This window comes from Phodopus roborovskii, unplaced genomic scaffold, assembly GCF_943737965.1.
Source record: "Phodopus roborovskii unplaced genomic scaffold, PHOROB, whole genome shotgun sequence".
NCBI lineage: Eukaryota > Metazoa > Chordata > Mammalia > Rodentia > Cricetidae > Phodopus > Phodopus roborovskii.
The window spans coordinates 14447611-14474779 of NW_026126447.1; positions in this window are offsets into that span (position 1 = coordinate 14447611).

Genomic DNA, 27169 nt, shown 5'->3' on the forward strand with positions numbered 1-27169 from the left:
GGAAAGTAGGTACAAGGGACTACTTTACAATATGTTTAGGAAGCAAATAAATATTATTTGTATTCTGGGTTATACTGTAACAATTGAAGATTTTAAGGTAGTATGGACAAATTAGAGATAATGTGGTGGATAAACTACTTTTAAATATTAGAAACAGTGAGGGTGGGTACCTCTTCCAATTTGGTCTTACATACTTACTTGGGTAGGAAGATATCTCAAAGTTATTTTAATTTTTGTACGAAAAATTGCTATAGGACTCTGAGTAATTTCTAAGACATTTCTTAGCCATTCTTGGCCATTATTATTTATGTCTAGAACTTTTTGCTCATATATACAACGCACTTTTTAATTGAGTATATTTTGCTTTATCCTGTTTTTAAAATATTCTTTATTTAAATTAGAAACAATCTTATTTTTCATATAAATTTCAGTTTCCTTTCCTTCCTATTCTCCCATGAACCCCACCAAATGCCCCCAACATCCCACCCCACATCCACTACCCAGGGAGAGTGAGGCCTTCCATTGGGGATCATCAATGTCTGTTGCATCATTTGGGGTATATAGGTTGAGAGAGTATCTCTCCATGTGGGATTGGGCTCCCAAAGTCCATTTGTGAACTAGCGATAAATACTTGTTCCCCTGTCAGAGATCCCATAGACTGCCCAACCTCCTGACACCCACATTCAGAAGGCTTGGTTTGGTTCAATGCTGGTTCCTCTGTGTTACAAATGGGGTATGTGTGCTCTCACATGGTCATGTCAGCTGCTTCTGTGGGTCTTTCCAGCATGGTCTTGACCCCTTTTGTGAGATATTTATATATTTATGATATTTTAAATTATTTTTAGAATTATTTTACATACCAAGAACAGTTTTCCCTCCCTTTTCTTCTGCCATTCTCTCCTTTCACCTCCTTCCTACCCACCGCCATCCACTCTTTATAAAGTGTAAGGCCCCCCCATGGGAGTCAACAAAGCGTGGCATATCACATTGAGGCATGACAAAGCTCCTCCTCCCATATCAAGCCTGAATGAGGCTTCCCCCAACCCATAGGGAATGGGTTCCACAAAGCAATATCATATACCAGGAATAATACTCTATTGGATGTATACCTGGCAAAGTGTTTCTGCTTTTGTGCTCTGTAATATATTTTGAAATATTTTGTGATAACCTATTTTTATATATTGTTTATGATTTGATAAAGCCACTGAAGATAAGAATGAAAAGCTATCTCAGCCATAGAATTTTGGCAGTATTGGCACACATCTTTAACCCCAGGGCTCAGAGTTCAGAGGCAGATGGATCTCTGTGAGATCCAGAGCTTCATGAGAGTGAATTAGTCTAAAAAGATAAGCAATTCACACATTTAATCTCATCAGTAGAGAGGTATATAAAATCGGAGCATGCATTTGTTCTTGGGTAATTAGTCTCCAGGTAGAGGTCAGTATCTCTCCATTCTTGGTAAAGGTAAGAGCTCTCTAATGGCTAGGTTGTTTTGCTTTTCTGATCTTCTGCTTGAACTACAGTATCTGTCTCTAGGATTTTACTTGTGCTACAACAACCCTTCCAGTACTGCTCACTTTTCTTAGGTTTTCTTTGTTCATCTGGAATATTGTGTGATTCCCATGTGCTTCTTTTTTCCTATACTTTAATACATTTTGGGATTTAGATTGAGAATGCATTGGATCTTTTATTGTTATTTATAGATTAGTCATCTTAAAATATTCAAATGAGGCCTTCCAGTGCCCTGCTCAGAGCCTCCTAAGGAATGGAACTGCATGCAGGGGGGGCATGTCCTCGAAGACTGGCCTTTCCAGAATCTGCCAGTGTCTTGGTGCCATCTCCACACACTAGATGAGGGGAGCCATCACAGCATTAGACCTGCCTGCACACACTGGAAGAGATCATTGGTACCATACCCAACAGGAGAGGGAGAGACCCTACCAGAATGTACTGGAAGAAGGGATAGGTAACAGTATACAACAGTTTAAGATATACAACAGTATAAGTATACAGTAAAAAACAGACATAATAATTTGAACACATAAGCAAGACTTGAATATCCCAGCACAGATAAAACAAAAGAGAACAACCCAAAAAATAACTTCACTAAAAAGAAATAGAAGAAAAAAACAACCAAACTGAAATATGGAAGAAATCAACAAACCCCTTAAAGAAAGCAAGGAAAGCCAAGAAAAAAACAATGAAACAGATGAAGGAAACAATTCAAACAGTTCGTGACCTAATACTGAAATAGAGACAATAAAGAAAACATAAACTGAGGGAATGCTGGAAGTAGAAAAGCTGGGTAACTAGTCAGGAACTACAGATGCAAGCATAACCAACAGAATGCAAGAGTTGGAAGAGAGAATCTCAGGCATTGAAGATACACTAGGAGAAATAGTTTCATGGACCAAAGAAAATCTTAAGTTAAAAAAAAAATTCTAACACAAAATACCCAGAAAAATATGGGATACCATGAAAAGACCAAACCAAAGAATATAATAGGTATAGAAGAAAGTGAAGAAATCCAACTCAAAGGTGCAGAAAATATATTCAACAAAATCATGGAAGAAATCTTTCCCAATCTAAAGAAAGACATGCCAATGAACATACAACAAGCTTACAGAACACCAAACAGAGTGGACCACCAAAAATGTCACCTCACCACATAATAATCAAAACACCAAAATGTACAGAATAAAGAAAGAATATTAAGAGGAGCAAAGGAAACCCGCAAAGTAAAATATAAAGGATATCAGAATTACAACTGACTTCATCATGGAAACTCTGAAGGTCAGATGGTCCTGGATAGACATTCTACCAACATTAAGAGACCGTGGATTCCAGCCAAGACTACTAAACCCAGAAAAGCTTTCAATCACTATAGATGGATAAACCAAAATATTCCTTGATAAAACCAGATTTAAACAATATGAATCAAGTAATCCTTCCCTACAGAAAGGCCTGGAAGGAAAACGCCTATCCAAGGACTTCATATAAACCCACAAAAACATAGGCAATAGATAATCCTACTTTATCAGTTTCAGACAGGGAGTAGTGATGAACAAAGAGGTCAATACCAAGCTGGAGAAACCCAGAGAAACTTTTGACCTGAACAAGGGGGAGCTCATGGACTCCAGTCTGACAGCTAGATATCCAGCATACAACCTACCCAGATTCCTTGATGGTGTTGTTAGTTTGGAGGCCTGGGAAGTCTATGGGGCCTCTAGTAGTATACCAGTATTTATCCCTAGTACAAGAATGGACTTTGGGAACCCATTCCACATAGATGGATACTCCCTCAGCCTACACACATGGGGGAGGGCCTGGGCCATATTCCAAATCATATAGCAAACTTTGAAGACTCCCCATGGAAGGACTCATCCTCCCTGGGGAGAAGAAATGGAGAACAGGGGAGTTCTGGAGGGTGTAGGAATTGGGAATGACGTGTAAAACAAGCTTGTTTCAAATTTAAACTTAAAAATGACATAAAAATTCAAATGTAATAAATGATTTATATGAAGTTTATGGGCAATTCACATATATATATTTCAAGAAATGTCGAAAACACCTTTTACAAAATCCAACATATTTACATGATGATAAAGTCCAAAATATATTAGGACAGCAGAAATCATTCTTCAATGTAAATAAAAGACTATGAATGACAATTGTGGAACCAACATCATCCTAAATGGAGAGAAACTAAGAAAATTCATTAAAATTAAGAATGGGGATAATGGGATTACATGTCCACTATCTCCACTCCTATCAAAAATAGTTCTCGAAACACTAGTTATAAAAATTAGAAAAAAGAAGTAAATTAATAGGATATAAATTCAAGAAGTCAAATTATCCTTATTTGTGGATTATTTGATATATATAAACATAAGAGTTCCAATGATGTTCTTTGCAATATTATTGAGAAATATTAAAATTTACATTGATGCATGAATGAACTCTGTCTTGGTAAGATTATTATTGCTGTGATGGAAGGACATGACTAACAGAAAGTTGGTGAGGAAGGGGTTTATTCGGTTTTTTCAAAAATCACAGTGTTCTTCAAAACTAAAGAAAATGTCCTTTGGTTTCATCTGGAAGCATTTAAGACCCCAAATAGACAAAGAAAGATTAGAAAGGTAAAATCATGCTACAGGTATCACCATATCTGATTTCAGCTTACACTACAGAGCCATAGTCTTAAAAAACAACATGAATCTTGCTTAAGCATAGAGAGGTTGATGGAATACAATAGAAACAAAAATATAAACCCTGGTTAATATGGGTACCTATTTTGGAAAATAGAACCTCTTCAAACAAACATTATTGGTAAAACTGTATGCCCTACATATAGAAGAAAGAAAATATAACCTTACCTTTTATCCTATAGAAAAAAATCAACAACATTGGATAAATTACATGATTATAAAATCTAAAACTCTAAAACTGTCAGGTATTGAAACACTCAAAGAGCTAGACATTGTCAAGGACTTTGTCAAAAAGAACCATGGTGTTTTGAATGAGAAATATCTCCCATATGCTTAGTCACTAGACCACGTGGTCTCCATTTAGTAGCCCTATTTGATGAAATGATGCAGCTTTGCTGAAAGAAGTACATCCATAGGAATGAGCTTTCACAAATTACAGCCTCATTCTCACTTATACTTCACTTTACGTGTGTGTGTGTGTGTGTGTGTGTTTGTAATAGCCGAATTTCTCATTCCTGTTGTCATGACAGTAACTTGCTTCCATGCCTCCTCAGTAATAAAGAACACTTATGCCTTAGGATCCTAAGCCAAAATAAAGACTTTTTTCACAAATTCTTTTCATCATGGCACTTTATCAGAGCAACAGAAAAGTAAGACAGGAAAGCAATCACTTCAGATATATGGTCAAAAAAAAAAAAATGAAAAATGGGATGTCATTAAATTAAAAAGTTTCTACACAGCAAAAGAAATAATTAATTGAGTGAAGAGAAAGCCCAGAGAATTGAAAAAAAATCTATACCAGCTCTACATATGACAAATGAGTAATCCATAGAATATAAAAAATTCAAAACCTATACAAAAATAATCAAACAACCATAACAATATTTGAGTTTATGAAATGAACTAGAAAATTGACTATCAGAAAATGAATTAAATTATGGTGGGGGTGAGAGAATCTACAACTACTAACATACTAAGCTAGTATAATTCCCAACACCCTATGAACATGAGTTAATGCATAGTTAGGTGTAATTTTTACCTCTCGTTACAGAAACTTCTCTTTGAACAGACAAATATTATTAGGGAAAATATCAATGGAAAAGCAGAGTAATCATGCCCAGTCTGAGGGGATTTATCAACAAAAACTTATACACATTAGGCTTAGGGAACATTGTAAGAGAGGGGACAGGAAGGACCTGATGATGCACAAGTTTGCTGTGAGATTGAATCTCCAAAGAAGATGGTTGCTCAACTCTACAAATATACTATAGGCTGACAGACTGAAAGGTAGTCTTCTCCAATGAAGAGAATACCAGTTGGGAGTCTAGTGTCAAATATTTAGCCCTGAAGACATATATACAAGTAATATTATACAGACTGACTGGATTATATTTAAGAATCTATATATACTTATTCTTAATACAATACGATATAATACAATGAATGGAAAAATTACAGCAGGGACAGTTTGAAGAGAAGAAGAAGAGAAGAAATGGAAACATGAAATGTTTTACCTATATTATAATCTCAAAACATATCCATTGAACACAGAAAAATATTCAGCATGATTAGTTACCAAAGAAATGCAAAATACTTTATCATTCTATCTCCCCCTCATCAGAATGGTAGTCATTAAGAAGCCAAAGGAACAAGAAATGATGATAAATATGGACAGAAAATAGAACCCTTGCACATTACTGGTAAGAAAGTAAGTAATCTACTCACTATAGACACCAGCATGGAATTTCCCTAGAAGCAACAACAGATTTGTATTATTACCCAGTTGTATCACATTAGTAAGAATTTATTCTATAAGCCATGTATAGCACAGAGATACATATACACTGATTCTTATTACAGCAATGCTAACAGTACCTGTTTTGGAATTAGTTTAGGTTTCCATCAACTGAAAAATGAGGAACCGGTATTTATCCCTATTGTACAAATGAGCTTTGTGAGTCCATTCCCCAAGGAGTGATACTCTCTCAGCAAGATACATGGAGGGACTTAAGTCTTGCACCAAAATGATGTGACAGAATTAGATGATCCTCCATGAGAGGCTTCACCCTCCCATTGAGTGGATGGTGGGGTGGGATAGGCGGTTGGTGGGGAGAATAGGAGGGCAGGATGAAAAGGGAACTGGGATTGGTATGTACAATAAGATTGTTTTTAATTTAAATTAAGGGAAAGACTAATACTTTGATTAATTCAGCCCTTGATTATTATCATTTATGTCACTTTTGTACTCTGATTTATTGTGAATGTAATTCTTAATATATTAAGTACCATATGGTATCAACATGTCATATCCATAGAATAGTTTAGCTTTAATATTCATCCTTACATATTCAAATGCAAGAAGAGTATATTGAAAACTATTTCAAAGAAGCTCAGCTACCACCTTGTTATATGAAGTAGTTATCTTTCATTAACAACACTCTTCAGTATTATTTTTTTCATTATATGTACACATTCCTCCGTGTGCTATATGCACACATAAGTCCATGTGACTGCATAATCCAGAAGCATTGATTCCCCAGAAGCTGGAGCTTTTAATGTTTATGAAGCAAAACAAGGATCCAGGAAATCAAACTCAGGTCTACTGAAAGGACACTTAAGTGTTCTTGACAAATGAGGCATCTCTCCAGCCCTGTGGCTGATTTCTCTCAAAACTATGTTGGTTTCTTTGAAATAAAAGCTGGCACTATTTAATTCAATTTTTCCCCTTTGTTGATGTTTTTAGAAATCCCCCCCACCTCATGTGTCACATACTATTATACATTCTTTGTTTCTAAATGAGATATGCATAGTTTAATTTGGATTTAACTTAAGGATATTTCTTATATACAGCAGGTGTACACAAGTGTGTCTTATAGTATTATAAAATATTTGCAATGTTTCTTACAGCTAAGTTATCCATGCTATTATAAGGATTACTACCACTGACATCAAATATTGCAGGAGTTGATGTTGAATGACATATTGTCAGTGTTAAATGAGGTGTAGTATCCAAAGGTATGAAAATTCTTAAGAAGAGCCAATGACAGAATTTTAGCAGAATGAAAACTTCATGGCATATATATTCTTGTTAATATAAAGTGACTCTGTAGACTAATGAGGGGGAAAAATAACATTATTGTTTACCAGTACTATTAGAAACAATGTTAATAGCTCTCCAGGTCTGTGCTGAGAGGCTGATATTTTTTGGCAAATCCTAGAATAACCCTTCAGGGCCACAGAGACTTCCTATACTCAGGACGCTGAGCAATCAAAGGAGAAGAGGCTGTTCTTGTCAATCATACAGCGTTTGGTTTGAACTGAAGGCTTGCTTACTGATAGCCGGAATCCTTTGTCCCTCATAAGCATTCATTTGTCATCAAACCTCACAACACAAAGAAGAAAGTACCACAGCCACTTTTTAGAATCAGGTTTAGTGCAGCTGACACAGACTTGAAGAAATCACTCTTTGGATTTTCTGTTTCTCTTCTTTACAGCTGATAATGCTTCAGGGTGTGCTGAGGAGAGATTAGCGTCCAGTAATAGAAACCACAGGAAAAGCAGGACTATACTTGTCTGCTGCCTCAGTCAATGTGAAATATTATCATACTTTGATGAATAGAACCTGATGTGCTGAGAAACACAGAAAAAAAATCACAAAATGTAAATTAAAGGGCTCCTTTATATTCAAAGGAAAGCTCAGATTGTTTAGAATTTGGCTTTGTCCAGATGCAGTTGAATGACAAGCCTATGTCCCTGAAGGAAACATTTTTTTTTTCTATAGACAGGAGAAGCAATGGGGCCCATACCTTTATTTTGTTTCTCATGCTCTGTGGAAGAGCTCTGTGGAAAAGCTGATCATTTCCATGCACAATACTTGCCAAAGTTGCATTTCTCAGAGCATCTTCAAAAACTTTGTTTCCTAAAAATACAACATAAAGAATCTAGTGTGAAAATGCACCAATAATGTAAATGTGATAGAGGTATTTCTCACATTTGTTTTTAACATATATGATTGGACTGCAATTAATTTATCCTTTGTCTAATGAGAAATTCTCTGGGAATTTCAGAGGAGAAAAGAGAGATATAAAGACAGCCTGCTACTTCGAAGGTTCAGTGTTTTGACAGATGAAATGAGAGCAGCAGAAGTTCTCAGTAAGTATTCATGTCTTTAATCCTCATGGCATAAAAAGTAGATAATGAACCTGCCTTCAATTTGCTGGAAAATGAAACAATTTACTCTATAGTGAAGCTTGGATAAATGGGTCAGGATGAAGATAACAGAAAAATTTTTACACAATCATCTGACTTTTAATACCTAAGTTAGCTCAAGTCCTCAGAGAAAGGAGACTACTTCTAAAAGAAAAAAAAATGCTGAAACTTCTGGATCTCCAAATGCAGATGTTGATTCCTGAGCCTTAAAATGGGAGCTTTATAGAATAATACATAGAACACATACACATATATTGTAACTTTAGATTTTTTACTTTTCTGAGAAAGCACTAATACCAAAGATACTGCAGTATCTAAATTACATTAAATTTGAAATATTTTTCATTGCAACAAAGGAAGATAAAGGTACAACCATCACAAGAATTAGTAAACAATGCAGATCATAAAAGTAAACATAAAACTGACAACAAGAAGAAGCAAACAAATTAAAATGAGACCTCATTCACACATCTTAGAATGGTTCTAACAAACTAATAATATTGTTGGTAAGCAGGTAGAATATATGAAGGTCACATGAATTATTGGCAATGAAAAAGTTAAATATTATAAATAATTTGATTGACAGCTTGGAATTTTTACATTTACCCTAAGCTGTTTTTAATTATAAATACAAATTAGAATTGAGTTTTTAATTTTTGTGTCTATTAGTTAATAAAAGAATTATTACAAAGCAATAATTAATTACTTTTCATTCTTCATTTTATAAGTCTGTAACTTATAACAGCAATACAGAAAATCTATGCAACCATGCACCCTTTTTCTGAATAGGTAATATTAATTGAATATTTTTAAAAGAATTTAACAGAATGTGATTTTCAAAATAGTTTTCTTCTTTCATATTGTTGTAGTTTCTATTTTATTTTCCTTAAAGATTTAACAGCTGACACAGGTGCTTTCTAAGCAATATTTGCATTTTATTGAGTTAAAAATCCACTAAAGTGTTTTACTATCAAATATTGCAAGATACACAGCATTTCATCAAAGTCAACATTTTATAGAGTGATGAAGGATGTATTCTGTTTGCAGATGCTAGAAGATCAACACTGATTTTTTAACCAAACAAGATGTATCTCATATTTTGACCTACAGATTTGGAAGGTCATACATATGTGGCTTAAAAAAAAAAGTGGCATTTCTATTTTCTAACAGCAATAATAAAATTCTAAAATTTCTTTTTTTTTTCAATGATCCAATGGTTTACAACTATTTTATTTACTTGCATTGGGGACTTCAGTACACACTTGTAAATCTGAGGCTAAGGTGAAGAAATTCAGAGTTCCAGTATAGACAGAGTTCAGAGCTATATATTGAGACGTCATCTCCAAAAACAAAGTAAAGCAAAACCAAAAATAGAGAACTCTTTGTATAAGGATTACTATCCATAAACTATATATAATATATACAATTCTAAAATTTCTAAGACTATTTTTTGCTTATTTTATTGCTTTTTATTTTTTTTTTTATTTTACATATCAATCTCAATTCCGTCTCCCTCACTAACTCCCTCCCTTTTTTCTCCCTCTCCCACCCTTCCATGCCCCCAACCACCCTCCCCTCCCGTTCTACCACCCAATTCCACATGCTTTTCAGGAGGGGGTCATCTAAATTTGTGAAGTCATGTGGAGTAGGGACTAGGCCTTCCCTCCTGTCTCTATGTTAAGGGAGTATCCCTCCATGAGGAATGTGCTCCCAAAGTCCTTTTATGCACCAGGGGTACATCCTGGTTCCACTGTCTGATGTCCCTTAGACAACCTAGGCCTTCTAACTGAGACCCATGTTCAGGGGTTCTGAGTCAGTCCAATGCTGGATTCCTAGCTATGTCTATTGCCATGCACAAAACTCCAGTCCATATGAATCAAAGACCTCAACATAAATTCGGCCACACTGAACCTCTTAGAAGAGAAAGTGGGAGGTGCCCTTACTATTTGGTGTAGGAGACTGCTTCCTGAACATAACTCCAGTAGCACAGACACTGAGATCAACAGTTAATAAATGGGACCTCCTCAAACTGAAAAGCTTCTAAGACTATTTTTAATGAAACAAAAGAAATTAGCCTATGGTGGCTTACTATATGGCTAGGGAAAAAAGACAGAGGGGAAGTAAGTAGTTGCATATTTTAGAAGAGCCAGGAAAAAATTATTACAGAATCCAAGTCATTCACTTCCTCTGAAAGGGCCCTATTCTTCAATTGTAAGTTGTTTTCTCAAGGAAAAAGATTTATTTAATATGCCAGCAGGCGAATGAGTTGGATGGCAAGGTTAATTTAGGAAGTGATTGATTATTCCTAACTTCTAGGAACCTCTGGTGATTAAGAGGAGGATATCACAGCTGACCATCTGTTAATCATACTACAGTGTCCCTGGAAATCCTAAAAGCTGCCTAACTTCCTTTGGTCTTGGCACCATCAATTTTCATTTGTGAGGAGAGGATCCAAGGAATTGGGGAATAAATATACAGGTGCTGATATATGAGGAAAAATTTTCATTCATTCTTTCTTTTGTTTTAATTTTATTATGTAAATTAAAGACTATTATTTTATATACCAATTGCAGTTCCCCCTACCTCCCCTTCTCTCATCACCCCAACATGGTCCATTCCCACCCCCATTCACTCCTAAGAGAGGGTGAGGCTTCCCATGGGGGATCATCAAAGTCTACATGATTTGGGGGTAGTACCTAGCCCCTCTCCCCTGCATCTAGGCTGAGAATGTATTCACCCACAGGGAATATGCTCAAAAAAGCAAGTTGGGGAGGTTCATCCTTGTGGATTTCTGGGAATTTATATAGTGCCAGGTTTCTTGTTATACCCGTAACAGTTCCCTCTAACAAGGTATCTCTTTCCTTGATCAGAGACCTGATGGGCTTTCCCAAACCATGCAACTTAGGAAAATCTTTCTTAACTGATGACCTGGCTACACGTGGAACTATGGAGAAATAATCAGATCCAAAATTTAAAGTTAGAAAGGAGGTAGAAATGCAAGGTTTTCACTGCCCACTAGTTAACAGGAAGGGACCAAGTAGAGTCACTTCTTTGGACGAGAGCAAATTTGAGTCTATAAAATGGAGTTTTGGGGCAACTGCTATTAGCATAATTACTTATCAGAGATACTATCCACAGCCAAACTAGTGGGAGACTAACAAACATATTGTTTTTCTTCTCATTTCTGACTCCCCAAATCAGTGATTATTAGTCAAACAAAAATAAGTCACTAAAAGTATATGAACCTAGAAGTTTTTATTTGTTATTCCTAAGTATCAGAGGGAAATAATATATGAGGTAGATATTTCCAAAGGGTTAATCTGATCAGTTTTAAGTCACATAGTTAATGAAGTCATGTTGTAATACAACCAAATCAAACCAAATATCCTGTAGTTCATACTGAAATTAATGAATGATCAAAGTAATGACAAATGGCATTTTCAGATACCACAAGGATAAAGATGCTAAAATAGGGTGCACTTGGATTTTGCCATTTTAATCCTGTTGCTCTATTGTTGTTATTCTTTGTAGTATTCATATGCAAATACATAAATTGTGTTAAGCTCTATAAGGACAGTAGTTTTTAACAGATTTATTAATTCTTAGAATGTCACATTTGCATACAATGAATTTTGAGCATTCTCGCACTTGTCCTTTTACCGCCTTCCTTTCAGATCTACTCCCCACCTCCAAACCTCTATCAACTTCATATCCAGTTTTCAACCTGTGCTTCTCAACATTTTAGTAGGTCAAATGACCCTTTCACAGAGGTTGCATAGTAGTACTGGTATTATTTTGCTTTTCTTTACCTGGCATAGCTTTTACTTTCAGTTTTCGCACTCAGTGCTCAAGTTATTCTTGCAAGTTACACCTATGGGAATTTTCTAAAGATGATAAACAATGTTTTTATGTTGATTACTCAATCTATTTTTTTTAATATTTGACACATACTACTATATTAGTCAACATTTTTCATTTCTTTTTTAGAAATGATGGTGACTTAATTTTTTTTCCTAGATACTACTTATTGTGTTATTCTTACATTGATAAAATACCAGATATAATAAATATATAAAAAGAAATATTCATTTTTACTCTCAGTTTTGAATCTTTCCATCCAGTATGCTTTAGTGCCATTATTTTTAGGTCTGCAAGGAGATATCATGGTCGGATGAAAAAGAAGCAATACCATGGATTTCACAGCAAGGATTTGACAGAGAAGAGGCTATGATATCATCAGCCACTTCAAGCTTGCTCACAGGTACATAGTTACTTCATACTCAATCCCAATTCATACAGTTTTAACCATCCCAAACCACAGAACTATTAATTATTCTTTAATAATTATACCACTGGGGAACATGAATACCAACCACAGCAATTACTAACAATATTGATTTCTAGATTTTTAGTAGAATGTGCTGAGTTTTGGAATGTGTGTAAACTTGAAAATAAAAGCCCTTCTTAGGGTACAACATTTTGTGACTTTCCAAAAGTCCTTTATATACTACCCTTGTCCATCTCCTAGCTCCAAGGCAACTATGGTGCTTACTTCTGTGAGTGGTTGATGAAATAATTTCTGTCTTAGGAAATGAATATAAAAATGAAATGACAAAATAACAAATTCATGTTCTTGTAACATATTTGCTTTGTAGGATCAACACCTGTATTAAAAATCTTGCAATCGTATTGGGAGAATATAGTCTTTGACTCTTCATCTACTCCTTGTGTGTATGTGACTGGATTCCGTTTGGGTGCTATGCAGTAGATAGAGCTATGAATATTTTCCTCAAGCCTTTCTAATGACAGATATTTTCATTTCGATGAGATAAACAAATATATAATCATATAAGAAAGTACAAAGTTATTTTTCAAAGCAACATTTACAGTTCTCACCACCCATCAATAAAGACAGTGCTCTATCTGTACAAGTATTGGCTGCAGTCAGAATCTTGGCTATATCAGTTATAGAATGTATATAATAAACTTCATAATAGTTTTGGTGTGCCTTCCCCAAATGGTTAATGTTATGGAGAAAGTTTCCATGCAATTTCTGGCTACTTAGTTTTATCTTCTCCTCTTAAGCAATCCTTCCTGTTTTGTTTCTATTTTAACTGGATTGTTTCTTTATGATGAGATGTAAAAATTGATATCATAAATATGTTTTGACCTTTGTCTTTTATATTTATTACATGCATTCTCTCCCTGTGCTTGTCTCACCTTTCTTATTTAAAACAACATTTTAAACTACTTATTTTATGTTTGTAAGCATTTTTACTGCATGTTTGTCTTTACAGTATATGCCTGTCATGCCCACAGAAGTCAGAAAAGGGCATCTGGTACCTTGGACTTGAGTTATTGCTTGCTCAGAGCCATTGTTTGGGTACTGAAGACTTCTGGAAGAGCAGACAATGCTTTTAATCACAGAGCCATCTCTCCAGACCCCACACCTTTTCACTTTTAAGCAATGTCTATAAAATACATGAAATATTAATTTGAATGATTTTTATTTAACTAATTTTTAGACATGTCTGGATGTCGCCAAATAAATAAGTACTGATTCCATGATTAAAAAGTTTTTATTGTAGTATTAATTTTTTACCAACACTAAGAAACATTTCAGATTCATTTCTCTTTACAAAATTATATAGGGTACAAATAAATGCCTAATGATGAATTTCTTAATAATCTCAGACAATCACTAGGGTGGGAATTATCTTTTTTTCTATTTAGCTTCCTTTCCTGCTTTGTTCCAAAACTATAGTTATCATTCTGAATTGTGACAGTTTGTGCATTTGCCTTGACCTGTCCTTGTATGTCTTCGTTCTGTAGCTTCATGCTCAATATTAAAGTCAGTAAATCTTAATGAATCTCCATATTTGTCATTTTGGGATATATACATCACTTTTATTAATATTAAAATATAATAAAAATATTTAACTCTTCTTTCTAAACCTTCTTATATATCACTTCCCATTCTCTTTCAAATCTATGATCTTTTTTTTCACTAATTGGTGTAGCACACATACATGTATGTGCAATACATATATGCATTTCTAAATATAACCTGTTGAATCCATATAATATTACATATATATTACATGTTACATATATTCTCAGAGCTGATTATTTGCCCTGGACAATTGGTGTTCTCTTCCCTGGAGAAAACTACTGCTCTTGCTCCCAGTGTTCCTCATTTTGTGTAGGATTAAATCCTTATGAACATTTCCCCACCAATGGCATGTCCACTGGTGCCATCCTAGTTCAATTTATGTTTGGAGATTCAGATTGATAAGACTATCAGGGTGTAGCTTGTGATGTTACTAGTACACACAATCTCACAGCAAACACTCAAATTGTTTGGCTCTTATAATCCCCCCTCCCCACCTTTCACAATGTTCACTGAGTTTGGATGTAGGATTGTATTGTTGATGTATCTATTTGTACTGTGCTTCACAACTCTGTATTTTGATATAAGCAGAAGATATCTTTGTGGGGGTTCAAAACTACAGGTTGTTAATCTATTCCATTTCCTTTACTTTGTATAAAGATTATACAAGACAAACATCAATTTTTTTAAAAGGTACAATTTAGTTAGGGGGTCATCCTTGTAGGTCTCTGGACATTTCTCTAGAGTCAGTTTGTTCTTCAAACCTATAACAGCTCCCTCTATTATGGTATCTCTCTCTCTCTCTCTCTGTCTCTATCTCTTGCTCTCATCTACTCATCCCCAGACTCAATCTTCCTAATCACACATGTTCTCCTCTCCTCCTAATTCTCCTATATTCCTATCCAGTTACTGGCCCCCCACCCACTCCCAATATGCCCTTCTGTGAGGGACCTTATATGTATGATCCCAACTAACAATCTGAGCAACAGTAGAAAGGCAAACTTAAGTGCCCTTCCCTGATAATGAGATTGATAACTAACGTAAATGCCATCATAGAGACCTCATGTAATAGCTGATGGAAATAGAAGTAGACACCCACAGCTAAACACTGAGCCGAACTCCTGGAATCCAGTTGCAAAGAGGGAGGTGTGATAAAAAAAATGGGGGCAAGACCAAGCTACAGAAATCCAAAGATACAGCTGACCTGAACAAGGGGGGAGCTCATGGAACCCCAGACTAATATCTGGGAAAGGATATAATATATATATATATATATATGTATATATATATATATATATATAAATTTAAGGTTTATATATAACGTTAAGAAGATTTTAAACCCTTTAAACAATAAAATATACCCTTTCAGGTTCTTTTTAAAGATGCCTTTGTCACTATGGAGGCAGAGTCAGGCCAACCCCATTGAGATCAAGACCATTCTGGTCTACAGAGTTAATAACAAGTCAGCCAGGATTATACAATAAAATTCTGTCTCATATTTACATTTCATCTTTAATATTCATTGATGAAATCTGAAAATATTTCATAGATATTTGTTAATTGGTTGATTGATTTTTCTAGATAGTGTTATTCTGTGTAGCCATGGCTCTCCTGAAACTTACTTTGTAGACCAGTATTAATTTTGTTTTAATATTATTTCAATAATGCACAGAAATACAATTAATTTTGTCTTGTGAATATATCCTTTAATCATTTTAAATTCACTACTATCACACCAATTTAGTACTCCATAGAAATTTTAATAAGATTTTAATTTATTCTTTGGTAATTTTATACATGTATACAACATATTTTTATCACACTTATCTCTCCTCCCCCATTTTTCTCCTGTCAACTGCACTCAAAACTCATCCCATTGCCAAATTCATGTTCTCTTTAAAATTTTTACTGTCTAATTAGTGCTGTTCATGAACATATCAGGTATGGAACCATAAACTGCAACATGGGCAACCTAACAGTGGGCACTTTCCTTGTCCCAATAAATTGTCAGTGTTCCTCACTTAGGGATAGAACACTAAATCTCTTCCATCATCCACAGTGGAAGACTGGCAAGCTTGATCTTGTACAAGTCCCATGCTGACATCCAAAGCTCCTGTGAGTACATGAGCAGACAAACCAAGCATTGCCTAACATGCAACATTTCACTGCACTAACCCCTGGGCTTTATCTCTAACATTCTATCATGCCATCTTCTGTCATGTTCCTTGACACTTTAATGGAGTATTTTTTTTTCTTTTAGGGTTGAAAACAAACAAACTATTCTTTGCACTTTCATCAGTTAAAATTCTGCAGAATAATCATTGTCCATTGCTAAAAGGAGCTTATCTGACCAAGACTGATTGTAGTACAAATCTATAGTATTTAGAAGGAGTTTGACAATATGACCATTTAACAAAACCACAACAACAGTTTTTCATACAGAGATGCGCCATCCACATCCACAGGATCCTCACTAGTTTTCCTATACCAGACATGAATTGTCTTCTGTGGAACAGGCATTGTCTCCAAAATAAAGGAAGTTTGACAGCTACCCACACCACATCCACATCATGCCACTAGTACACCAGTGAGATCATCTTGTCTGGAATATTAGTAATTGAGCATACAGAGCCCAGAACTCTGTAACACATGATTCTCGTCTTGCTGCTGCAGCAATCTAAATACTAGTTTCTGTTGTAACAAGTACGGTTTTCTTGCCCGCCGCCTGGCCTTGTCCCGCCGCCGAGCCAGTCCCAAATAACGCACACGAGACTCTGTATTTGATATAATCTGTTGGCCCCTTACTAGTTTCTTATCGGCTAACTCTGTCTTAAGTATTAACCCATTTCTGTTGATCTAGGTATTTCTCTTACCAGGGAGCCGGCCAGCATTCTGCTTTCTCCAGACTCTCCATCTTGGCTCTCTCTTCCTCCTTCCTATTTCCTCCTTGTCTCCTAGTCCCTCCTATCTTCCTTTCCTATTGGCCAACAGTGCTTTATTTATTAACCAGTATGAGAAACATATACAGAATGACATCTCCCATCATTCTGTCACTATAAAGTTATTCCACCATAGAGGAAGTTTCCTGGTTGGATTAAGGAGGATTAATCAGTCTTAATGTGGTAAATTTGTGTTTATGTTTTAACAATTAAAACTTGTCTGAAGACCAGAGTGCAGAGCTAGTCACACTACTTAGCCATAGATGCCAGGAAGTAGTGCCACACATCTTTACTCAGGAGACAGACACAGATGAATCTTTGGGAGTTAAATGCCATGCTGGGCTACATGAGAGTAAATCAATCTAAAAGAAAAACAGAGCTCACATCTTTGATTCCAGAACTTGGTATCACATGCCTTTGACCCCAGCACTAGGGAGGTGAACAGAGGTATGACATAGCTGTATAGAGAGAATTTTAAGGTGGGAGGAAACAGGAGCTCAGACACTCTAGGCAGTCAGTCTCATGCAGTCAGTTTGAGCATTCAGTCCGAAGGGTGTGTGCAGACAGGATAGGGCCATTTTGTCTGAGGTAGAGATGAGAGGTAGTGGCTGGCTGCTTTGCTTATCTGATCTTACACACACACACACACACACACACACACACACACACACACACACACTCATACACACACATACACACACACCGGACTCTGATTTTTTATTGTTAAGACAAAGAGAATTTACAAAACAGTCTTACAAGGAAAGTGTACAGTATCTTTAACAGTAAAGGCTTACCATCTAGTTATGCTTAGCAAAATCAAAGAAAATAACCAATGCTGTTTGGGTGCCTCTGCATCTTCCTGATCAACAACTTGTAGGGCAGTAATTCATGCACACCTCTGAGATGTTTTAATTAATAACACTTGTATACCTATGCATAGTCACATTTCAAATGCCTTTTAAAATATATTGTATTTTGTCCTTGGGAAATCTATTTACATTGCACCATCCCTGCACATTCAGACCCACCTTAGGAGGAACATTTTAACCACTGTTTTTCTTTGTTTTTCTTGATGAATCTTCAAAACCCACTCATGATCATATTCCCCAAAGTAGCTCCAGAGGTATATGTTTCCCATGCAGGCTTTTATTATTTTTAAATCCATCTTTGGCTGTTCAGCACCTGTATCACCTGGCCACCCAAGAAAAAAAGCCCTCATCTTGGTCACAACACAAAGACAAAAACAATATGGAAGGGCAGGAGAGTATGTCACCCATGAAATCTATTAGTCTTACCTAGAGAAATATCCTAATGTGAGAATTACCTATGTGAATATCAATAATACAATCATAAACTTGATCAAAGAATTCAATGATGACAAGAAAAACACACAAAAAACTTAAGGAGTGTGCTGATTGTCTATTTAATTTTTGGTCAGCTTGACACAAGCTTTTGTTTATGCTGCTTTATCACAGTAAATAGAAACCAAACTAAGACAAGTGGATAACATCAAATGTCTGAATGTTATCCAAATAACACAAATACATGACTAGAAAAATCAAGACAATTCAGGATTTTAAAACTGACTTCAATAAGGAGAACTCAAGACAAAATGGAAAACAAATGGGCAGGCTTAACAATGGGAAGACCCAGGGAAAACATTACAATTAGAATGGAGAAAATAGAATATAGAATATCAGGTCTTGAAGGTGAAGTACAAAAACTGAAACACTCAAGTAAAGAAGATGAAAAGTTCTAAATATGGGGAAGAAACATTCAGGAATTATGGGAATTTAAAAAAGAGCAAATCTTCAAATTCAAGGAATAGAAGTAGAAGAACTCCAGGCAAAAGGGAGGATCATAGAAGTAAACTTCTGCAAACTAAGAAAAGACATTTCCAAACAGATACAAGAAGCATACTGAATGCCAAATCGACAATATCATAAAAGAAGAGAGAACACATTGCAGTGAAACCAGTAAGTAAAGAGAACCAGAAAGCACATTGCAAGCTGCAAGAAAAATACCAAATAATTTATAAAGAAAAACTGGTCAGAATAACATTATATTTTTCAACAGAAACTTTAAAATCCAGAATCACCTGGAGCAATGTACAAGTTTTGTACAGATAGAAACTGAGACTCAGAAAAACTGTCTGTGATACAATATATAAAAAATAATGAATAAAGGTAAGAAAAATGGTACTCAATGTTTCACTATTATTACAATGCTGCACATAATTAAATATGTATTTTTATCAAATTGTGCAAATTTCTTTCTCTTTTATATATTACTACAACTTCTAGTCATTTTAAAATTATGTATAGGATTTAAGTTTATTAACTTTTGGATTATTTATCAATCAAATTAATTAGTTAGGCTTTGTTTATTTTTGTGGTTTAAAGCATGTTTGAATTCTGAATATAGAATTATGTGTTTCTGAGGTACATCATAATTAGTGGATTTATGTATTTCATTTGGTAACCCATTGCTTTTTCATCTCCCTTCATAATTTTTGGTCAGCTGCAATTTTCTTAATCTGAGAAAGTGCTCAGTCAGCTTAGACTGCAATGTATTCATGAGCCAAAATGTGCACCAATGATCGCATCCTCACCTCTGACTATAAACTGGATTCATCAGTGAAAGGAGAACCTCAGTTAAGAAAACACCACTCTTAGATTCACCCAAATATATTTACTTTATTCATGGTAGTGGTGCTTTGAATAGGAATGTCCCCCATAAATTCAAATATTTGAATGTTTGACCATTTGAGAGAGATTAAGAGGTATGGCCTTTTGGGAGTAAGTTAAGCCTTATTGAAGGAAGTATGTCACTGAGAGTGGGACTTGAAGTTTTAGAAACCCAAGCTGGGCTAAATCTCTCTCCACTTCCCTTCCCTCCTCTCCATCCCTACCTCTGCTTGGTGATTAAAGATCCAGATATAGAACTTTTAGCTAATCTTCCTCACCATGTCTGCCCACCATGAAGTTCATGAACTAAACCAGTGAAGCTGCAGGCAAGCCACAGTTATATGTTTTCTTTCATAAAAGCTTGTAGTAATGGAGTATTTTCATAGTAATAGAACACTAAGGTAGAAGTTGGTCCCAGAGGTGGATGAATTACTGATACAAATATGACCATACTCTTTTCTTATCAGAATGTTGACTTTGGGATTTTGGACAAAGAAAGCAGATTAATGTTTTAAGTGCTGTTTAATGAGCTATATTAGTAGGAACATGGAAGACAGTGATGATGAGGGTGATTTGAACTGTGGAGGCCTGGCTCAGAAGGTTTCAGAGAAGAAGAATTTTAGTATGTTGCCTAGTGATTACTCTTGCGATAATTTGATGAAGAATATGGCTGCATTTTGCTTTTGTCTGAAGAGTCTGCCTTAGGCTAAAGTGAAGAGATTTGGATTATTTTACTCTGCAAAGGAAATCTCCAAATAGCCTAGTATTGATTCTGTCATGTGATTATTAGTGTTCACTCTTTTGATAACTTACAATGAAAAGAAACAAACTGAGAAAGTAAACATATAAAATGTACAGATTAAGGAGAAAAGGGTCACCAGAAAATGGAATGGAGCTAAATTCTGTGTTCAAGTAGATAAACATATTAAAGAAAAGCCTGATAGTAAAGGGGAAAAAAAGGGAATAGTAACTTGGGGCAAGACCACACCCTGCTAAGTTTCCAAGTCATGAAAAGGAACTAAAGAAAAGCTTAAACAGTTAAGGAAACCATTGAAAACAGAAAGCTGATACAGATGTAATTGAATGAGATGGGGATATGTTACAGCCACAAGTAAACAACAAAAAAAAAAAAAAAATGGGAGTTTTGGCCACGTGGTTCTCCATTTTTTGTCAAGGATTCAAGAAAGGGATCAGAGGATCCACTTCTGTGATTAAGCAAAAATTCTAAAGCCAAGCATGCCTCAGGGGAATCCCTGCAAGGAAGCTCAGAGAGAACATTGTGTGAAGTTGTGACAGTAATGCCTATATTGCTTCAGATACCCCAAGATGTTGGAGATGTTAGAATCATGGGATACCTACCAAACAAAAGATGAAGACTAGGTGTGGAATCAGCCAAGTGGATAGAAATTTCTTGTACTCAACCAAACTTAAAGGAATTGAAGATCTGAAGAATGTTTTGACAACAGACATGGATATGAGGAGTTTAGCCTTTTCCCTGCCATATTAAGTCTTTGTTTGGTCCAGTATTTCTTCACTATGCTCTCTTCCCTGCCTTTTGGAATAGTAATGTCTGTTCCATGACATTTTGTGTTGGAAGTATGTGATCTGCTTTCTTATTTTGATTTTAAAGAGGATTATAATTAAGCAATTGCCATGAGTCTCAGAAGAGTGATTTTTAAACACTCTTGGGACTCTTATAGACTATGGGGACTTGGCTGAATACATTTGGCATTATGATATGACTATAAGTCTACTGAATGCAGGGAGTGTAGTGGTTTGAGTAGGAATGTCTATCATATCCTAAAATACTTGCATGCTTAATCATTATGGAGTGGAGTTACTTGAGAGAGATTAAGAGCTGTGGCAGTGTTGGAGTGGGTGTCACCTTGGTGGAGGAAATATGTCACTGTGGGTAAGTTTTGGGTTTCAGAGGTCCAAACCAGAAACTTTGGCTGAATCTATTTTTTTGCCTGCTGTCTTGGACCCAGATTTACAACTCTCAGTTATACTCTAGTACCATGTTTGCAAGCCTGCTGTTGTGGTATCTGCCTTAACAATAATAATTTGCCTCTAAAACTATAAACACAATCCAATTAAATATTTCCTGTATTATAATAGTCATCATCATGTTGTCAATTCACAATATTAAAATAGCAACTTAGAAAATGACCAGTGTGGAAGAGCCCAACATACTGTGGCTGGTGTCACTTCTGTGTAGATGGTGATGGTTATATAAGAAAGCAACTTGAGCAATCAAGAGGATTAAGCCAGTAAGCACCATGGTACCCTTTTCAGTTCCTGCCTTGATTTCTCGACATTTCATTCAGTACTGGACTATAATACATAATGTGAAATAAATCCCATCTTGCCTTAAGTGATTTTGATTTTCAGAAACAAACTAAAACAAAAGATATCTTCCCTTCGAAGCCAGCATGGGACTGACTCAGGCCCCCCTGAATATGGGTCTCAGCCAGAAGGTCTGAGTAGTCTAAGAGACCTCAGACAGTGGAGCCAGGATGTATCCCTGGTGCACAAAAGGTCTTTGCAAACATATCCCCCATGGAGGGATAACTGCCTTATTCTAGAGATAGGAGAGAAGCCCTAGTCCCTACTTCACAGGACCTGTCACATCTGCATGACCCCAACTGGATGGCATTCCCCTACATATGGAATTGTGGTGGGGGGATGGGAGGGGAGGGTGTTTAGAGTGCATGTGAGAGGGCAGAGAGGGTAAAAGGGAGGGAAGGAGGGAGGGAGGGCGGGAGGGGAGGGAGGGAGGGAGGGAGAGGGAACTGGGATCGACATGTAAAATAATAAATTAAAAAAAAATGCTTTGACTCCAAAATTTAACTTGAAGAACAAGTTACTGGGGAAAAGGATTTCTATTTTTGTTTCCACAGAAAATGAAAAGATGTGGATTCCTTCCAGACTAATGTGGTTTGATCATGCCAGACCGCCTGAAACAGAGTACAAGCTGTTCCTACATTCAAAACAGCTGGGCAAAACAGCCCTACAGACTACAGCTAGGATATCTGAATCTTCTTCGAATCCCCCAAGACAGCGCCCCTTACCAGCAGGAAGTAGTTTGGAAAGAATGACGCCCAAATTCCCAAATATTGTGTATAAATGTTTGTTTTCATTTAATTGGACTTTGTTATATAAAATTAAATAAAAAATTATATAAAAAAGATATCTTCCCTTCTATCACACTGAAGGAATTCTTTAATTTTATATTAGAATTTATTAGTCATCTTGAGACGTTGATAGATTGTCCTTCATTAACAATATCCTGTTTCTTGTGGTTTAAGAGCCACCATTTATTTATAACCATCTTCTACTGTATTGTATGTTTCAACTATTTTTATATTTCCTTGCTTCGGCTATGTAAAAGTTTAGATAGTTATTAATAACTTAAAAATTGTTATCTCAAGCAGTTTTAAAATAGCCCTAAGTTTCTTATACTTAAAGGCTTTTTTATTCTATCAATATATTATGGAGGTATGGTGGTTTGAAAGAAAATGCCCCCAAAACAGGGCATTATTAGGAGGTGAGGCTTTGTTGAAGTGCGTATGTCCTTGTTGGAGGAAATGTGTCACTGTTGGGGCAGTATGTGAGGTCTCTCTATTTAATCTTTGCTCAGTGTAATACTCAGTCCCCTTTCCTGTTTCCTGATGATCAACATGTAGCCAGCATCATGTCTACCTAAACACTACCATGCCCCTACTATGATGTTAGTGAACCAAACCTCAAAATTCATAAGCAAGCTACCCCAATTAAATGTTTTTCTTTAAAAGAGAAGCTTGAGTCTTGGTGTCTCTTCATAACACTAGAAATTGATACCAGTGCCTGGGTATTTCTGTGATTGGTCAGATCATGTGTTTGTTTGGAGGAATTTGGACTTTGGTACTTTGGGTTATGAGAGCAGTGGAATGTTTTAAGCAGTGCTTAATGGGACATACTAGGAGGAACATGGAAGACAGTGGTGCTGAATGTAATTTAATGAACTCTTGAGGGCTCATTCAAGAGGTTTCACAGGAGAAATATTTTAGTGATAATTTAGTGAAGAAATTGGCTGCCTTTTGTCCTTGTCCTGAGTTTGCCAATATTTTCTCAATATCCTCACTTCCCTATGTTTTGGAATGGTAATATATATCCTGTGCCATTATATGTTGGACATATGTGACCCTCTTTTTTACTTTGGTTTTACAGGTGATTATAGTTAAGAGAAATTTGTGAATCTAAGAAGAGAATTTGACTTTCGACTTTTAAATAACTTTGAGACTATTATAGACTAGTGGATTTTTGAAGTTGGACTGAATGAATTTTCTGCATTTTTATATGTCTAGGGGTGTAATGTAGTGGTTGGAAAGAAATGCCTCTCAAAGGAAGTTGCACTATTAGAAATCATGGCATTGTTGGAGGAAGTTTGTCACTGTGGGTGTGAGATTTGGTGTGTCTTTTCCTGAACTTCCCTCAGTGTTAGTCTACTTCCTGTTGCCTGCAAGACATACCGCTCACTCACAGCTCCAGCACCATGTTTGTCTACATTCAGCTGTGCTCCTGTCATGATGGTAATGGACTGAACCTCTGAAATTTAAGTGAGTCTCTTATGGGCATTTTTCCCACCAGCTACATCAGCCCCAAATAAAACACAAACAAGTTGTATTAATTATATTGCTGTTGGCCAATGTCTAGACGTTCTTATTGGCTATCTATGTCTTAAACATAAATTCATGATTACTAACATATGTATTTCCACGTGGTCTTTTCTTGCCGAGAACACCAGACTCATGTGTCCTCCACTCCTGAGATCATATCGCAACTCTCTATTATGTTTCCCAGAATCCTCCACCTCTACCAGTCCCACATATCTTACTTCCCTATTAGCCTGAAGTGCTTTATTCATTAACCAATAAGAGAAATGACATCTCCCATCATCTCCTCTTTTTTGTCTATATAAAAAGAAGGGTTTTAACTTTTAACATAGTAAAATATATAACAAAACAGTTATCAAATAATAACTATAGTTAACAATATTTACTTCATTAACATCTGGAATTAAAGAAAATATTAAGCTTTTGTCAAGTTTTAAGTGTAAGTTCTTAGTACCATCATTGGGTGGCATTATGTTAAAGGAACTTTTCTTCCTTCCTCTTCCCACAGCCGTGATAGCCCCAAATAACACAAGAGATGCTGTATTAATTATATTGCTGTTGGCCAATGTCTAGAACTTCTTATTGGCTATCTGTGTCTTAAATATTAATCCATAATTATTAGTATATATATTTTCATGTGGTCTTACCTTACCGACAGCAACAGACTCATGTGTCCTCTTCTGCTGAGATGACATTGTAACTCTCTACTATGTTTCTCAGAATCCTCTTCTCATAGTCCCACCTTCGATAATATTGCTTTGATAATAGCCAACAGTGCTTTATTCAATAACTAAAAAAGAGAAACATACTTACAGTGTGACATCTCCCATCATGAGTCACCATCAATTAATACTTTCTTTATAAGAGTTTCCAAGGTCACGGTGTCTCTTCACAACAATGGAAAACCCTAAAACAGGCACTATGAAACTCATTCCCTATTCAGTCCAGTGTTTGAATAGTAGTGTCTGGACTCACTGTAGTAAGTCTTTCTGGATGCCTGCATCACAATTAGTTTCTCTAAAATTATTTTATTCCAGATAACACAAACTTTACAGAGAGGTTAAAAATGGAGTTTTTACAAAAAGAGCAGCATGTTATGCCAACCAATGGGTCTAAAAGAGGTATTAGCCAGGAAAGTCAAGAGTATGCATTGCCTCCATGGGAGACTTTCTTTAGTATTTTGATTCCAGAGTTATTATCCTTTCATCTTAAAATAAAGTTACTCATGGTTGAAACTGAGAATGCAACAAAACAAACAGTAGAATTTTCAAAGAAATTGTGAATGGAAATTCCAAGAAAGAAATTGTAACCTCAATATCCCTTCTGTAAGTTTGACTAGCTGATTAGAATCTTGATGATTATAGAGTTTGGAGACATCTGAAACCAGATTATTAGGTTATAAGAAGCTTTACTTTTTATATATATTTCAGTAGAACTTTTACTTCTCCTAGTTCTTTTCAGGTAAAAGTGCTATTGTCTTTAAGATGTTCTCGTCATTATAATGACTGAGATGTAAAGCTTATATTTTAGAGATTAACTTTCTTCTCATCAGTAATGTAGCCTTTATCTACATTACAAAGGTGTTAGCAAACACCTGAAGATATTGATATTCTTGGAACAGAAATGTCATTAAAATATAATTTTATGGAGCAATTTTCAAGGCTGAAGCTTACAACTATATTTCACTTAGCTTTTGCATTACCCATCTTCAGTGGTTTCTACACAAATTCATTTAATAAGGGGCTCTGAGTTATCAATTAAGGCAAAGAATGAAGCTTCATATTAGAAGGAAAATTAACACTTTTAGGTATCATATTAGGAGTTATCTGAAGTGGCTTAATGGTCATTTATAGGTACTAAATGTGTTTTATTAGTGTTCCTGTGCATCATTAGTCCATCATCAGAGTTGAAGACTCATATTGCCGTGTTTTCCCTCATTGCTGGGGGTCAGAGTGCTCTTGTTCTTAACAAAGGTGGGATAAGTCCTTTTCTAATACCCTAGTTCTAACCCCCATGGCCAGAGTTTTCTCCTTTACAATCACCTTTCTTAAGCTTGAGATCCCTACTTCTAAGGTAGTTGATAATTTTGTGCCCTAAATGTATACTTCTAGGGATAATGTTATCTATTACTTGTGCTTATTCTTGTGCATATAATTATTTCACTTAGGCCATTTAGAATGTCTCCATTTACTGCTATTGAGAAACTTGAAATCCAAATTTAATTGTTAAGGTAATTATAGTATCTTGAGTCCTATTGCTTCTTTTGGTTTTGTTACATCTAGAACGCATTATCTACTAAAGTAATAATCTAGGGATAATTGACACTTTGAATAAAAGAGAGGGTACCTTAACTGCCCTTCCCCTATAATCATATTGTTGATGACCTTAATTATTATCATAAAACCATTTTCCAGTAACTGCTGAAAGCAGACTCAGAGATCCATAGCTAAGCCCAACTCCTGGAATCCAGTTGCACAGAGGGAAGAGTGATATAACATGAAGAAAGGGGTCAAGATTACGCTAGGCAAAACCATAGAAACAATTGACCTGAGCAAGTAGGAACTTACTGACTCCAGACTTA